Raw genomic sequence first — 17,254 nt, forward strand, 5'->3', positions numbered from 1 at the left:
TAGCTAGTTACTACCTGTGTGACCTTAGGCAAGTTACTTAGCCTCTTTGTCTTTCAATCTCCTCATTAATAAATTGAAGAAGTTAGACTAGACAAACTGTAAAATCCCTTCTATCCTGGGATGTGCTGCAGCCAGCTCTTATCTGCTGGAAAGAGCTGATTGTTAATTTTCAGGGTGAGCTTTTTAAAACCCTTACCTCCTGGAAATCAGCAAACATTGCCATTTGGGGCTTGATTTATTGTCTAGGTTGTCTAAACTTACAAAAATGAAGGAGAAAATGTTAGTTATACAACTTAAACTTAAAAGAGTGTTGAGCATACATTTAACAACCCTCGGGTTAAAATTTTTCCAGCATACCCTGGCATCTTGAAAACCTGTGGTTTTACAATTGCAGTGGGTGAAGTTTCCTGCTGTTTCCAAGGATCACCTACAGAGGGTGCCTAGAACTCATGTTCATATTGAAGTTGGCCCTAGAACAGCCTTCAACCACCAGGAGGCATCCCTGAGATCCTCAGGAGGGGCGTTGCAGCTACTAGCTTTCCCCCTACACCTTTCTAAAACCTAGGAGCTCCATCACTTACTTCCTCAGTCCTCTCCCCAGCCAAAAGACTAGCAATAGAAGTTGGAAAATAAAATGGCTGGGAACACCAATTTGGAAGCAAGGAGGAAGGGAAGGGGCTTAGTGGAGACCCTCTTCCACACCCCCCATCCTAAGAGGAAGAAAAACTTCCATCCCCCTTTCCCACCGGGGACCTCCTGCCTGGCGTTGCCCAGGATATTCTGAGAGATGGATTTTATAGTGATCCAAAGAGTAGATCTAAGTTCCTCTCCTCTCCAGTCGAGACTATTGGGTGTGTTCCCTGGCCCCCTAAACGTTCCAGTGGCTCGATGTCTGTGGTGAGGAGACCCAGGGCTCCTCCTAGGCCAGGCAGGGAGGCATCCTTCCCCCGGGGCGTCACGCCTGCCCAGGGATAAGCTGGCACCGGGACCGAGTGAGATGCTATCGCCTCTTGTATCTCAGAGGTGGCTGGGGTGAGAAGGGCCCTGGAGCAGGTGAAAGGGTGTCAGCTGAGGTCTGGGCACCTGCCATCTGGCTGCGTGGGCAGAGGGGGCGCTTGGTGGCCAGGGATAATGATCCCCTGCTCCGGCATGTGTGTCTTTACAAGGCGGGTCGGCGCCAGCATCTACCCTCCACCCGGCATTTCGTGTGCCCGGCTTCAGGGTGCCAGCTTCGGACCCACCAATTACGGCTGGAAGGGGGTACTCACAAGCAGCCCGATCACTATCATTACAGCAAGGGCATTTCCCCAGCCCGGGGAAAGGTGAGAAGGGGCAGAGACCCCGTGTGGCTGAGGGGGAAGGGAAGGAGAAGGGGCCGGGAGGGGGTGTCCTGCGCCTCGGAGTATGGAGGGAAACCAGATGTTTCCTCTCTGCCTCCCTCACACGAGGCTCCGACACCCACTGCCGCCACAGGAAACAGGAGTAAATAATAGTCCGGAGTGGCGGCGGGAGTGGAGGGGGTGGGGAGGCGCGCGCGAGGGAGCTGTGAGAAGGACCTTTCACTTGGCCGGGGCTCCTGGCTGGGAAGGGAGCTTAAAGGACGTGATGGGCTGCCCCATGAGGTCAGAGGCATTGTGCCCCTTGTCCGCAAGCCTGGGACCCGGCGCATGTGGGCTGGAACACCAGCAGGGAACATGGTGCCGCGGTGGCCCACGGCGATCCTTGGGCTTGTGGGTCAGGGGCCGGGCAGCCGGCCAAGCATCAGGGCAAAGGGAGGGAGTGCCAAAGGGTCAGGACCGGGGAAATAGTGGCTGCAGAGGGGAGAGGGAGCAGGGGGGCTCAGCGCCAGCCCTTGGCTCCAGCCCTTTCCGGCCCTTATTGTCCTTGGTGAGAACAGGAGAGCGTCCTGTTCCCACTGCCTGCCCACCCCCAGCCCGGCTCCCCAGGGGTTCGGGAAGGATGTTGGGAAACAAGAGAGAGCCAGAGACTCGGAGAGACAGAGACCCAGAGAGACTCGGAGACAGAAACAAAGAGGGAAACATTCAGTCCAAAACAAGCATTGAGACCCGCTCTGGGCACAGCTCCGCACTGGGGCCGGAGCCCCTCGCCTCTGGGAAAGTCACAGCCTGGCCTGGGAGGCCCCGAGCACACACGCAGTGATTCCAGAGCTTTCTGGAGCAGCGGGGAATTCCGTCTCCCTGAGCAGGGTCCTATTACTCAGTGGCTTCCCAGTCCCCAATTCCTGTTTTCTTGTTAGTTTTCTCTCCCAATACGGCCTGTAAGCACCTTGAGGGCAGGTAGTTGCTCAGCAAATGATTATTAATGGATTAACAGCAGTTACTGTTACACTAAGGGCTGTTTTTGGAGTCTGGAAGATTTGGGTTCAAATTCCAACGCTGCGGGTTAAAAAAAAAAATAACAGGAATCAGCTGGGTGCTTCAGTGGTTTGAGAGCTAGACCTAGAGACAGGAGGTCCTGGGTTCAAATGTGACCTCATACAGTCCTAGCTGTGTGACCCTGGGCAAGTCACTTAACCCCCATTGCCTATCCTTTACTGCCTTGGAAACGATACATAATATTGATTCTAAGACTGAAGGTATGGGTTTTACATTAATAATAATAATAATAACCTTTACCTTCTCTTTTAAAATCAGTACTAACTATTGCTTCCAAGGCAGAAGAATGATAAAGACTGGGCATTGGGGAGTAAGTGATTTATCCAGGATCATAGGGCTAGAAAGTGTCAGATTTGACCCTAGGTCATCCCATCTCCAGGTCTGACTCTCTCCACAGAGCCACCTAGCACCCTCAAGATTGTTCTTTACCAGTCATGACTTTGGCCACATGGGTTAATTTCTGAATATATTTCCTACTCTGGAAAATAAAACATTTAGACTAAATGTTTTTGTTTTTTAGTCATTTTTCAGTTGTATCCGACTCTTTGTGACCCTATTTGGGGTTTTCTTGGCAAAGATACTGGAGTGGTTTACCCATTTCCTTCTCCAGGTCATTTGACAGATGAGGAAATCAAGGCAAACAGGGTTAAGTGACTTGCTCAGGATCACATAGCTACTAGGTGTCTGAGGCCAGATTTGAATTTAGGAAGAGCATTCTTCCTGATGCTAGGCCCAACACTTTATCCACTGCCCTAGATGATCTCTCTTGGTTTCCTTCCAACTCTAACTCATAAGAAGACAGAGAGAAATAGTGGTACAAGCAGGAACCAGATGACTCAGAATAATATTTTTAAATGCACAAAATGAAAAACATAGGATTTCAAAAGAAACCAATTATATTGAAATAAAATTGTATTTTTTTTTCTCCATACAAGTTCCTTGAAATCCCCCTACCTCTAAAACCTATCCTTGGATGTCTAGTTCATAACTCTTGCCCTAATTTACAGTTAAGAAGGGACTGATATTCAAGAAGGACCTTAAATGCTGGTCCCTGGGCCCTCCTGAGAAGTATTTCATTCTGCCTAGTGGAGAAATGAATGGGAAGAGATGGTCCAGGAGTCACTCCAGGAATAGGTCTTACCCCCTATTTCACCTTTCTCGCAGTTCTGTTTCTTTCCTTTACAGAATCCCCTTCCTCTCAAGAAAGATTGTTCCTTTCTTCAGACCTATGAAGTGAAATCCATCCTTACTATCCCCAAATCAGTGGCCTAGTTCCAAAGTGTCTGGCTTACTTGGAGCATATTGGGGTGGGAAGGGGGTCTTGGGAAACTGATTGGAATGGAACAAACTTTGTACAAAAGACTAAGAACTGAAAGTGAAGTGAGACCTATCACTTTCTAGCTGTGTGACCCTGGGCAAGTCACTTAACTCTCTTTGTCTCAGTTTCCTCATCTGTATAATGAACTAGAGAAGGAAATGGCAAACCTCCCCAGTACCTTTGCCAAGAAAACCCTAAATAGGATCATGAAAGTAGAGGCAACTAGATGGCATAGTGGATAAGGTATTGGACTTGGAATCAGGAAGACAAGTTCCTAGCTATGTGGGAAAATCACTTAACCCTGCTTGCCTCAATTTCTTCATCTGCAAAAATGATATAGACAAGGAAATGCAAACCACTCTTATATCTTTGCCAAGAAAATCCCAAATGAAAGATACACATGAACTGATGCATAGTGAAATGAGCAGAACCAGGAGAACATTATACACAATAACTGAAATATTGTGAGATGATCAAATGTGATAGACTTTGCTATTAACAACAATACAAAGATCCAGGACAGTTCTGAGGGACTTATGAAAAAGAATGCTGTTCACCTCTAGATAAAGAACTATTGGAGTAGGAATACAGTTGAAAACATATGATTTATCACTTGTTTATTTGAGTATGTGTTTTGGGGTTTTGGTTTTATAGGATTATTCTCTTACAAAAATTAATAATATGGAAATATGTTTTGAATTATAATACATATATAATCTAGTGGAATTGCTTGTCAACTCCAGGAGTAGGGAGGGAAGAAGGGAAGGAGACAACATGAATCATGTAACTTTGGAAAACTTATGTGAAAATGTGTTATTGGAATAAAACAAAGATAAAATTTAAAATAAAAAAAGGAAAGGAAAAGGAAAAAAATTCCAAAAGGGATCACAAAGAATCAGACATAATTGAGATGATGAATAGCACCACCACTTGGGAAATGGTTGAATAATTTATGGCACTAAAGTCAGTGGAACATCAGTGCATTGTAAGGAATGACAAAAGGGAAAGATTCAGAGAATCTTGAGCAGACTTCTACAAACTGATGCAGAATAGAGTGGGCAGAACCAGGAGAACAACTGCTATAGTAACTCGTAAAGGGAAACAACTTTGAAAGACTTAAGAACTCTGCTCAATGCAGTGACCAATCATAACAGCAGAAGATGAATGACAAAATATGTCTCCTACCCTGTGGCAGGAAGGTGATGGATCAGAGGTTCAGATTGAGACATATATAATTATTATCACTGCTTTATAGCTCTTTAAAGTTTGTCAGGCATTTTACATGATGTTATCTGATCTGATCATCACAATAACCCTGTGAGGAAGGTACCATTATTAACTCCATTTTAGAGGCAAGTTAAGTTTACAAGCATTTATTAAGCACCCAATATGTGCCAGGAACTATATTAAGCCCTAGGGATATAAAAAAAGGCAAAAAATAATCCCTGACATCAAGGAGCCCAACTCTAATGAGAGGAGATAACATGGAAACAACTATGTACAAACAAGATAGTTACAGGATAAATTGGAGATAATTTCAGAGGAAAGAAGGGAGCAAGCATATGTGAAGTACTTACTATATATGCCAGGCATTGTGCCAAGAATTTTACAAATATTATCTCTTTTGAGCCTCACAAACAACCTTGTCAGGTTGGTGCTATTATTATCCCCATTTTACAGTTGGGGAAACTGAAACAGTCAACAATTAAGAAATTTTTCCAAAATCACAATCCAGGTAAGTATCCAAGACTGTATTTGAATTCAGGTCTTCCTGACCCCCAGTACACTACTATGTCACCTAGCTGCTAACAGTAAAGAAGACTAGGAAAGTAGATTTTTAGCTGATAATTGAAGAAAGTGAGATGGCAGAATTAAGGAGGGAGAGAATTCCAGGCATGAGGGATAGTTGGAGAAAATAATGAGGAAGCTGAGGGTGAAAGTTTAAGTGATTTGTCAAGGATTACATACCTAGGAAATGTCTAAGTCAGAATTGAAATTCAGGTCTTCTGATTCCCAGCCCTATACTCTGTCCATCATACCACCTAGATGATCCTTTAAGACATAGCTAACATGTAAAATTACTTTAAATTGTTTTTTTATTCCAGTAACAAATCTACACGTTTTCCAAGATTACATGATTCATGCTGTCTCCCCCGCCTCTTCCCTCCCCTCTCCCATAGTTGACAAACAATTCCACTGGGTTTTACATGTATTATCACTCAAAAACCATTTCCATATTGTTCATTTTTGTAAGACTAATAAAACCCAAACCCCAAATCATATACCCAAGTAAACAAGTGATAAATCATATGTTTTCTTCTGCATGAAATGACTTCCTTGACTAACAAATATAACCCTGAATTGCTATAGAGATGAGAGACACTTCAAGTAGACACTATACTACAAATCCATTAATTAGTGACATTTTGGAACTAGGACTTCTGGGAGGGGTTGGTGAAGATTTCTGGGAAAAAAAAATGAGATAAAAGAATGCAAGAATCAGATGGGACAGAAGGTCAGCAAGAAGGATGACTTACTCCATGGTGGAATGTGGGGTGTGCCTGAAGCATAAGCCCCAAGATTCAATTTAGCAACTCAGCATGATTCTGGGAAAAGCCTAGGAAGATTCTTTTTGTTGTGTCTGACTCTCTGTGACCCCATTTGTGGTTTTCTAGGCAAGCATATTGGGATAGTTTGCCATATTCTTCTCTAACTCATTTTACAGATGAGGAAACTAAAGCCAACAGGGTTAAGTGACTTGCCCAGAGTCACACAGCTAGAAGTGCCTGAGGCCAGATTTGACCTCATCAAGTTGAGTCTTCCTGATTCCAAGTCCAGTGCTCTATCCACTGCATCACCTAGCTGCCCTATGAAGATTCTTTTACCTGTGATAGAAGACCTTAGAAACCATCTTGAAGAATTACTGCTGGTCAATGGCATCATTTCAGAGTCCGATAGCCTTATGCATCATCCATGGTCTTGGGATCAAAGAATGGGAAGAAAGGAATGGGTGTAGATCACAGATATGACTTTGAACAAGAACTATAGCCATGCTATGGGTGACCCTGGACTGTCTGCTAGGTAGCCTATGGTACTCAGTCTTGGATTTACATGGTGGATGATGCCAGATTCCTATAGCTGAGATAGACAAGGAGACTATTTTTTCTAGCCAGCTTGATTTTACTTTTCTTTTTTAATACCCTTACCTTCCATCTTGGAATCAATACTATGTATTGGTTCCAAGGCAGAAGAGCAGAAGGACTAGGCAATGCGGGTTAAGTGACTTGCCCAGAGTCACACAGCTGGGAAGTATCTGAGGCCAGATTTTGATTTTACTTTTAGAGTGTATGTTCCAAGCATCTAAGTGCACCTAGCATTTCTTAATGGTGATATAAAAGTAGTCAGAGACACAAACTACCTGAAGTGTTACTGTACCTTGATGATATTCAGTCTTCAGAAATCACTGGAAAGACATGAAGAGAGATGATGAAAGCATTAAATTAGCTGGAAGAAACCGGTTTGAAGTAAGTTGTCATTAGAAAAATGCCTGTTTTACAGAGCTTCTGTTGCGTATGTGAGTCAGAGGTTTGAACACTGGCCCAGGAAAGAGGCAAGTCCTTCTGAATTGGTTGTGTCCACCAAACCTTTGGAAATGAAAGATTTCTCTAGTATTTGGTGATTTTATGGCAAATTTCTTAATAATTCTACTGCCACTGCTAGGCCACTGAGTGACCTCCCTCAGACATTGAAAGGTCACTACCTTATTCACATTTAAGAGACTCAGCAAGGGAAGATCAAGAAATACAAAATTGTTTTGAAACCTACAAAGTCATTGGAAGATCAGTGGGTGGACAAATATATATAAACCTTCGAAGACTGAGTCCATTGCCTTATTCATGAACCAGATCCAGATCCAAGCAAGCCTTTTGTCCTCTACACAGATGCCAGCCCAGAGGATTTTTGGAGCTGTTCTGTACCAAGTGAGTGATGGTCACCAGAGACTGCATTCACCAGCAGAGAGTTGACTGACAGTGAGATTCATTACTCCATCTACAAGCTGGAGTTCTTGGCTGTGAAGTGGCCTGTGACTGAAAAGGCTCAAAGACTATATGTATGGAGCAAAATTCCAAGTAAAGACTGACAATGCATTGATATACTCTGAGCGATGCCAGAGATGGAGAACGGCAGTATCCAGCTTCAGCATGTAATAGAGACCTGAGGAGACTAATGAGGATATAAATGACCTGTCCCAGAGACTATGTGGCAACAAAACTATAGTGATGTTGAGAGCCTCTGGAGATCCCACTGATTGAGTTGGCAACCAGGCCAATGCGATGTGTCTGCTCCTAAGAGCCAAAGGCACATATACAGGGTGACTTCTGACAGAGAAGTGACAAATTGAAAACAAAGGAAAAGACATACATTTTTGGATATAGCTAATGTCAGAATTTGTTTTGCCAGAATTTGTGGCTATATATTGAGGGAAAATGAAAAGAGAGAGAGAGAGAGAGAGAGAGAGAGAGAGAGAGAGAGAGAGAGAGAGAGAGAGAGAGAGAGAGAGAGAGAGAAAGGAAAGAAAGAAAGGAAGGAAGGAAGGAAGGAAGGAAGAAACAAAGAAACAAAGAAGGAAACAAAGAAAGAAACAAAGAAGCAAAGAAAGAAAGAAGGAAAGAAAGAAAGAGGAATGGAGGGATGGAGGGAGGAAGGAAGGAAGGGAAGATGGGTGGATGGGAGGATGAGAGGAAGGAAAAAGGGAGGGAAGAAAGAATTCATTGGAAAAAAAGAAAGAAGGAACATTATTCACAAAAACTTAAGAATAGTGCTTTTACTTATACTTTCCAACTTACATGGAACCAAAGGATTTCAAAGTATAGAGACCTGACAGAAATCAAGACATGATTTGTATATATCTTCACTGCTATCCTCTCTGCTATGCAGTTGGACCAAGAGTGCTTTCAATGGGCCTACAGAGGATGAACTTACATCCTAATACTTTTATTCATTTACAAAAACAGTTATTTTCCTTTCCAATGCAATTGTCTACAGAATTTTGAATGTAAAGGAATAATAGTATAGTGATTGTTCTAGGACAATTTTTTTTTTGCAAACTTTTACCTTCCATCTTAGAATCAATACTATATATTGGTTCCAAGGCAGAAAAGTGGTAAGGCCAGGCAATGGAGGTTGACTTATCCAGGGTCACACAACGAGGACAGGTCTGAGGCTGTATCTGAACCTAGGATCTCCACCTCTAAGCCTGCCTTTCAATCCACTGAGCCACTCAGCTGCTCCTCCAGGACAATTTCTATCTGAACTTCTTCCCAAAAGATAAGAAGAATGAGATGATAATAATTATGTAAGAGTATATTAAAATAGCACTGACATTTCTATGGAGTTTTAAGGTCAGCAAAGCACTTTGGATATATCATCTCATTTGAGCCTTGTACTTATCCCTGCAAAGTGGGTGCTACAGGTAATGAAACTAACATTTGGAGAAGTAAAGCCAGTCAGGGTTACCTAGGTGCAGCAGTGGCTATAAAGCCAGGCTTGAAGTCTTCGGGTCCTGGGTTCAAATGTGACCTCAGACACTTCCTTGCTGTTTGACCCTGGGTGAGCCACTTAAACCCAGTTGCCTAGCCCTTACTGCTCTTCTGCCTGGGAACCAATACTTTTATTAATTCCAAGACAGAAGAGAAGAGTTTAAGGTTTTTTTAAATTAAATTTTCTTTTAAGTTCTGAGTTCTCTCCCTTGCACCTCCCTTCTAAAGAAGTATGCTTTTCATTGCACCATATTGCCTCCAAATCCATGATCCTAAAAGTAGGTGATTTCCAATGTCCTTTTCATCTTTAACCATCTTGTGACTCAATAATTTTAACTGCAGACTTAGTTTCTTTCCTGTATTTCTTTCCTGAAACCTACCCTGTTTCCCAAGTTGCCAGGGCTCCCTCCCCTTTATAGATCCCTCCAAGACCTTGAAAACTCCTCATAAAGAGTCTGATGGTTTTCTCAAGTATACAAGGCTTATTCTTGTGCCCTTCCTTCCTGAGCTTATCAGCTATACTTCATCCTTTTCTCTCTTCCCATCTAAGGCTAAGGCAAGCTCCTCTAGGAAAACTTCCTGGAGTCACTCAACCTATTTTCCCATCAACTAATCTCTGAATCACCTTTTCTCCTCACAGCACTTCTATGATGTTATAATTATGTATTTGTTATGATTACATGGGTGTTTGTCTTTTCTCCTTTTGGACCAGAGCACCCTTAGGCCAGGGACGGGCTCAGTTCATTATCTGGTATTCACCCCCAAGGACCTACTAAACTGCTATGCAACTGTGTGCCCTCAATAAAGACTAGAAATGACACATAATCACCCAGGAATATAAACAGGCACAGTACAGGGAAGATAGTTGAAGCCATAAGAATGAATGACTTCTTTGAAGGAGAGTGTAAAATATGAAAAGGGCAGGGGGGAGGGGAGCAGCAAGGATTGGATCATGGGAAACTCCCTGATTTATCAGACATTCCCTAAGGCCCAGATGCCAGTGGGGCACAAAAGCTTACTTGACAGCATCAGGATCATTAGGGGGACTTTCTAGAAATCTCTGAAGCTCAATACAAAACTGGAAGCTTAGGAAAGAGGACTTGGTTCTACTGAAGGAACAAGTCCTGTTCTATTATCAGTAAATGTAAAAAAGGAAATAAGCATTTATATGTAGCCTCTAGTATGTTCCAGGTATTATGCTAAACACTAGGAAGGAAGGAAGGAAGGAAGGAAGGAAGGAAGGAAGGAAGGAAGGAAGGAAGGAAGGAAGGAAGGAAGGAAGGAAGGAAGGAAGGAAGGAGGGACAGAGGGAGGGAAGAAAGAAAGAAAGGAACAAAGGAGGAAAGAACGAACGAACGAAGGAGGAAAGAAGGAATGAAGTGAGAAGAGAAAAGAAGGAAGGAAGATAGAGGAAGGAAGGAAGGAAGGAAGGAAGGAAGGAAGGAGGGACAGAGGGAGGGAAGAAAGAAAGAAAGGAACAAAGGAGGAAAGAACGAACGAACGAAGGAGGAAAGAAGGAACGAAGTGAGAAGAGAAAAGAAGGAAGGAAGATAGGGGAAGGAAGGAAGGAAGGAAGGAAGGAAGGGAGGGAGGGAGGGAGGGAGGGAGGGAGGAAGGAAGGAAGGAAGGAGGGAGGGAGGGAGGGAAGGAAGGAAGGAAGAAAAAACGAAAGAAACAAAGGAACAAAGGAGGAAGAAAGGAACGAACAAAGGAGGAAAGGAATGAAGGGAGAAGAAAGAAAAGAAGATAGAGTAGGGAAAGAAGGAAGGAAGGAAGAGGAAGGAAGGAGGGAGGGAGGAAGGAAGGGAGGGATAGAAGGAAGAAAGAACGAAAGAAAGAAACAAAGGAGGAAGAAAGGAACAAAGTAGGAAAAAGGGAATGAAGGGAAAAGAAAGAAAAGAAGGAAGATAGAAGAGAGAAGGAAGGAAGGAAGAAGAGAAAGGAAGGAAGGAAGGAAACAAGCAGTTATATGGAGTTTACTATTTGCCAAGTGCAAAGCTAAGATCCTTATAAATATGATCTCATTTGATCCGTACAACAATTCTGGAAGGTAGGTGCTTTAAGGAAGAAAGTGAATGCCTGGAACCTCCCCCTGCTCACTCCACTCTTCTAGACAGATTTTTTTTTTTTAAATTCTTGCCTTCTGTCCTAGTAACAACTCTAAGATGGAAGGGCAAGGGGTAGGTAAATGGGTTAAGTGACTTGTCCAAGATTACACAGCTAGAAAGTATCTGAGGTCAGATTTGAACCCAAATCCTCTTGAGTCCAGGCCTGGTGCTCTATCCACTGAACCACCTACCTGCTCCTAGACACATACTATTAAGATGTCCTTGATTAAAAAAATTAATTAACTCAAGAGTCTATTATTGGTACTTCTCAAGAAAGTGATTAGCAACAATAGAAGATTGATACTTATAGAAATATTCATGAAAGCTTCATCTGTTATTACAAAAAGATGGAAGCAAAATATTTGCCCATGATGGGGGGACTGCCTGAACAAATTGTTGTAAATAAGTATAATGGAATATTATCTTTCCCAGTAGGAATGACAACTATGAAGAGTTCAAAGAAACATGAGAAGACTTGTCTGATGTGATTCAGTGCCCAGTGCTATATATTCAATGCCCAGAGTAATGTAAAGGGACTCAATATGGAGAGGCAATAACATTGTGGCCAGTTACAACAGCATGGGTTACTAACACTGTTAGTTCGACATTATAAAAAATTAAAGGACAAATCCATCCCTTCTGTTGACAGTCAATAAACTGTTTTCATGGCATGTACTTTGAAGTGGGACTGGTTTGGGTGTCATAGGAAATAATTGTGGTATCAATAAATTTTAAAAAACATGACAATTGGACATGTATAGGTTATACCCATATCAAATTGCTTGTCATGTCAGAGAGGTGGTAGAAAAGGAAGATAAGTTGGAATTCAAAAAGAAAATTTTAATGAATGATAAAGGGTGCAACTGGGTAGCTCAGTGGATAGAGAGCCAGGCCTAGAAATGAGAGGTCAGTCTGGGTTGAAATCTGGCCTCAGAAGCTTCCCAGCTGTGTGACCCTGAGCAAATCACTTTGCCTAGCCCTTACTGCTCTTCTGCCTTGGAACCAATACATAGTATTTGATTCTAAGATGGAAGGTAAGGGTTTTTTAAAAATAAGCAAATAAATCCAACCATTCTGGAGGGCAATTTGGAACTATGCCCAAAGGGCGACAAAAGAATATCTACCCTTTGACCCAGCCATAGCACTGCTGGGTCTGTACCCCAAAGAGATAATGGACACAAAGACTTGTACAAAAATATTCATAGCTGCGCTCTTTGTGGTGGCCAAAAACTGGAAAACGAGGGGATGCCCTTCAATTGGGGAATGGCTGAACAAACTGTGGTATATGTTGGTGATGGAATACTATTGTGCTCAAAGGAATAATAAAGTGGAGAAGTTCCATGGAGACTGGAACAACCTCCAGGAAGTGATGCAGAGCGAGAGGAGCAGAACCAGGAGAACATTGTACACAGAGACTAATACACTGTGGTATAATCGAACGTAATGGACTTCTCCATTAGTGGCGGTGTAATGTCCCTGAACAACTTGCAGGGATCCAGGAGAAAAAAACACCATTCATAAGCAAAGGATAAACTATGGGAGTGGAAACACCCATGAAAAGCAACTGCCTGAATACAGAGGTTGAGGGGACATGACAGAGGATAGACTCTAAATGAACACTCTAATGCAAATACTATCAACAAAGCAATGGGTTCAAATCAAGAAAACATCTAATGCCCAGTGGACTTACAGGTCGGCTATGGGGGGGGGGGGGGGGGGGGAGGAAAAGAAAATGATTTATGTCTTTAACGAATAATGCTTGGAAATGATCAAATAAAATATATTTTAAAAAAATAAGCAAATAAGTGAATGATTAAAAATTGTTTTTACACCTAATGGGGGGATATTATTTTTTTTTTCATTTTCCAACTTTATTCATTAGAAACAAAGATCACCTTTTTTTCCCCTCCCCCTCCCCCCCACCACTCCCATTGGCGATGCGCAATTCCTCTGGGTATCACATGCTTCCTCATTTCCATGCTATTGGTTTCCATAGTAGGGTGTTCATTCAGAGTCTCTCCTTGTTCATATCCCCTCCATCTCTGTAGTCAAGCTGTTGTCCTTCCTCCGAGTTTTTACTCCCACCCTTTGTCCTCTGCTTGTGGGTAGTGTTTTTTTCTCATTGGTCCCTGCAGGTTGTTCAGGGACATTGCATTGAGACTAATGGAGAAGTCCGTTGTACCACAGTGTATCAGTCTCTGTGTACAATGTTTTCCTGGTTCTGCTCCTTTCGCTCTGCATCACTTCCTGGAGGTTGTTCCGGTCTCCATGTGTAATATGGAAATCACTTTAAAAGACTGATATATATTAATTTAAGGTCGCCAAGGAATTCAGCTATGTAATTCCTAAATGAAAACTCAAGTCAGCTGTCAACATTTTTATGGTGTTTTAATTGCAAACAGGAGGAAGAAAAGTATTAGAGGGGGAGGGGGGGGAAGGAAGAGAAGGAAATAGGGCTCAAATACCCACTCTGCTTAGGCTGAGCCAAAGGCTCAAGGCCCTGGATAGCTAAGGCAAAGAAAAAAGATCAGTCCCTATCACTCCTGTGACCAAAATGGAGAAACAGTCTGTGGCTCCTCCACTCCAAGCACCAGGCTCCAACCACCACCTTCTTCCCTCCACATAGGAAGTCCCCAGAACTCCTGAGCTGTCCTCTACCTCACTTCCTGTGTCTCACCTGTGCCAATGGTGGCTCTAGCTTAACCGCCCAGAGGTCTGTCCTTTTTGCACATGTCTGGTGAAGGCCATATTCTCAAATAATTAAATATTGAATTTTGCTGCAGTCCTTCCTAATCTTGTTACCCTGAGTAGGGTGGAGATTGTAGTTTCCAAGACCTGATTCTGTTATTCCAAGTATCTCTATTGTTATTGATCAGGAAATAGCTAAATCCTATCTTCTAAAGAATGGTCTGAATAGGGTTGAGTAGTTTTGAAGTTCACACATGGAATTCCTCCACTTTATTATTCCTTTGAGCACAAAAGTATTCCATCACCAACATATACCATAGTTTGTTCAGCCATTCCCCAATGGAAGGGCATCCTCTCGTTTTCCAATTTTTTGCCACCACAAAGAGTGCTGCTATGAATATTCTTGAACATGTCTTTTTCTTATTGTCTCTTTGGGGTACAAACCCAGCAGTTCTATGGCTGGATCAAAGGGCAGACAGTCTTTTAGCACCCTTTGGGCATAGTTCCAAATTGCCCTCCAGAATGGTTGGATTAATTCACAACCCCACCAGCAATGCATTAATGTCCCAACTTTGCCACATCCCCTCCAGCATTCATTACTTTCCATAGCTGTCATGTTAGCCAGTCTGCTGGGTGTGAGGTGATACCTCAGAGTTGTTTTGATTTGTATCTCTCCGATTATAAGAGATTTAGAACACTTTTTCATGTGCTTATTAATGGTATTGATTACTTTGGCTGAAAACTGCCTATTCATGTCCCTTGCCCATTTATCAATTGGAGAATGACTTGATTTTTTGTACAATTGCTTTAGCTCTTTATAAATTTGAGTAATTAGACCTTTGTCAGAGGTTTTTGTTATGAAGATTGTTTCCCAATTTGTTGCTTCCCTTCTAGTTTTGGTTACATTGGTTTTGTTTGTACAAAACCTTTTTAATTTGATGTAATCAAAATTATTTTACATTTTGTGACTCTTTCTATGTCTTGCTTGGTTTTAAAGTCTTTCCCTTCACAAAGGTCTGACATGTATACTATTCTGTGTTCACCTAATTTACTTATAGTTTCCTTCTTTATGTTCAGGTCATTCACCCATTCTGAGTTTATCTTGGTGTAGGGTGTGAGATGCTGATCCAGACCTAGTCTCTCCCACACTGTTTTCCAATTTTCCCAGCAGTTTTTGTCAAATAGTGGATTTTTGTCCCAAAAGCTGGGGTCTTTGGGTTTGTCATAGACTGTCTTGCTGAGGTCATTTACCCCAAGCCTATTCCACTGATCCTCCTTTTTGTCTCTTAGCCAGTACCAAATTGTTTTGATGACCACTGCTTTATAGTGTAGTTTGAGATCTGGGACTGCAAGGCCCCCCTTCCTTTGTATTTTTTTTTCATTATTTCCCTGGATATCCTTGATCCTTTGTCCTTCCAAATGAATTTTGTTATGTTTTTTTCTAATTCAGTAAAAAATTTTTTTGGAAGTTCAATGGGTATGGCACTAAATCGATAGATCAGTTTGGATAGGATGTTCATTTTTATTATATTGGCTCATCCTACCCATGAGCAGTTAATGTTTTTCCAATTGCTCAGGTCTAATTTTAATTGTGTGGAGAGTGTTTTGTGGTTGTGTTCATATAGTTCCTGTGTTTGTCTCGGGACATAGATTCCTAAGTATTTTATTTTATCGAAGGTGATTTTGAATGGGATTTCTCTTTCTAATTCTTGCTGCTGAGATGTGTTGGAGATATATAGGAATGCTGATGACTTATGTGGGTTTATTTTGTATCCTGCAACTTTGCTAAAGTTGTTGATTATTTAGATTAGCTTTTTTGTTGATTCTCTGGGATTCTTTAAGTAGACCATCATATCATCCACAAAGAGTGATAACTTGGTCTCCTCATTGCCTATTTTAATGCCTTCAATTCCTTTATCTTCTCTAATTGCTACTGCTAGTGTTTCTAGTACAATGTCAAATAGTAGAGGTGATAATGGGCATCCTTGTTTCACTTCTGATCTTATTGGGAAAGCTTCTAGTTTATCCCCATTGCAGATGATGTTAGCTGATGGTTTTAGATATATACTGTTTATTATTTTTAGGAACGACCCTTCTATTCCTATGCTTTCTAGTGTTTTCAATAGGAATAGGTGTTGTATTTTATCAAAGGCTTTTTCTGCATCTATTGAAATAATCATGTGATTTTTGTTGGTTTGCTTGTTGATATGGTCAGGGGGGATATTATTAAAAAAAAAGAAAAAGAAAAACAAATACAGAAGGAAAAAAAGAAACACTCCAACAGAAGATATCCTTGATAAACTCAGTAGAATAGGGCTTGTCCCTTCAACAGCACCATGACCTCTTTGTCCCAAAATCCAGGTTCTGTAAAACATCTTCAGAGATCCCAGGAAAAGTCCCAGAATGATCCAGGTACAGGCAGGTAAACTTAGTGGCATCTGAGCCTTTGGAAATGGTTGATGACTCTGGGAGTTTCCCAGGATTCAATCCTGGACCCCCTGTCCTTTTCACTTTGCGCCCTTTCAAAGTATACTCCATTTCAAGGAATTTACCCATTCTCATGGCTTCAGCCAACATGTCTATGTGGATATCTAGGCCTATATCTCTCATTGCTCACCTGACATTTTCAAAGGGATGTCCCAACATCATCTTGAACTCAACATTTCCAAAACCAAAGATACTGTCTCACTCCCTGAGTCAGCAATCCTGACATATTTTCTCTGTCTCTGTCAATGGCACCACCATTACCTAATCATTTGAGTTGGAAAAATGAAATCATCTTTAATTCTTCCTTCTTCTCCTCTCTCCCGATACCTAATCAGGATTAAGATATCAAATCCTCCTGAATTTTTCCTTTGAAATGTGGAGGTAATTACACCCTTTCGTGAGAACAGGAGCCATGTCATATTTAAATTTATAGTGTATTCCATTGCTCAGCATAGTGATCTGTACACTCTAGGCACTTAATAATTGGATGAATGAATGAATCTTGTCATTTATCCCTTCTGCTTCATTTCTCCTGTAACCACTGGGATACTGGCCTTTGTCACATCTTATTCAGGTTAGTACATTGGTCTCCTTACTGGCCTTCCTTCCTTCCTTTTACCTCTTCCCTCAGATCTATCTACACAAATCCCTAGAATAATTATTAAATATTGCTTTCCCTGGCCTTGGACACTTCCTAGTTGTATGACCCTGGGCAAG

General features: G+C 41.9%; 1 long non-coding RNA gene across 1 annotated transcript; it reads left to right on the plus strand.

The window, feature by feature from the left end:
* The first annotated feature begins 111 nt into the window (after positions 1 to 111).
* On the plus strand, positions 112 to 12,033 carry LOC130457191 (uncharacterized). Its single transcript, XR_008916298.1, has 2 exons — positions 112 to 1,322; positions 11,798 to 12,033. It is a non-coding gene; the product is annotated as an uncharacterized LOC130457191 (long non-coding RNA).
* Positions 12,034 to 17,254: the final 5,221 nt, after the last annotated feature.

This window comes from Monodelphis domestica, chromosome 2, assembly GCF_027887165.1.
Source record: "Monodelphis domestica isolate mMonDom1 chromosome 2, mMonDom1.pri, whole genome shotgun sequence".
NCBI lineage: Eukaryota > Metazoa > Chordata > Mammalia > Didelphimorphia > Didelphidae > Monodelphis > Monodelphis domestica.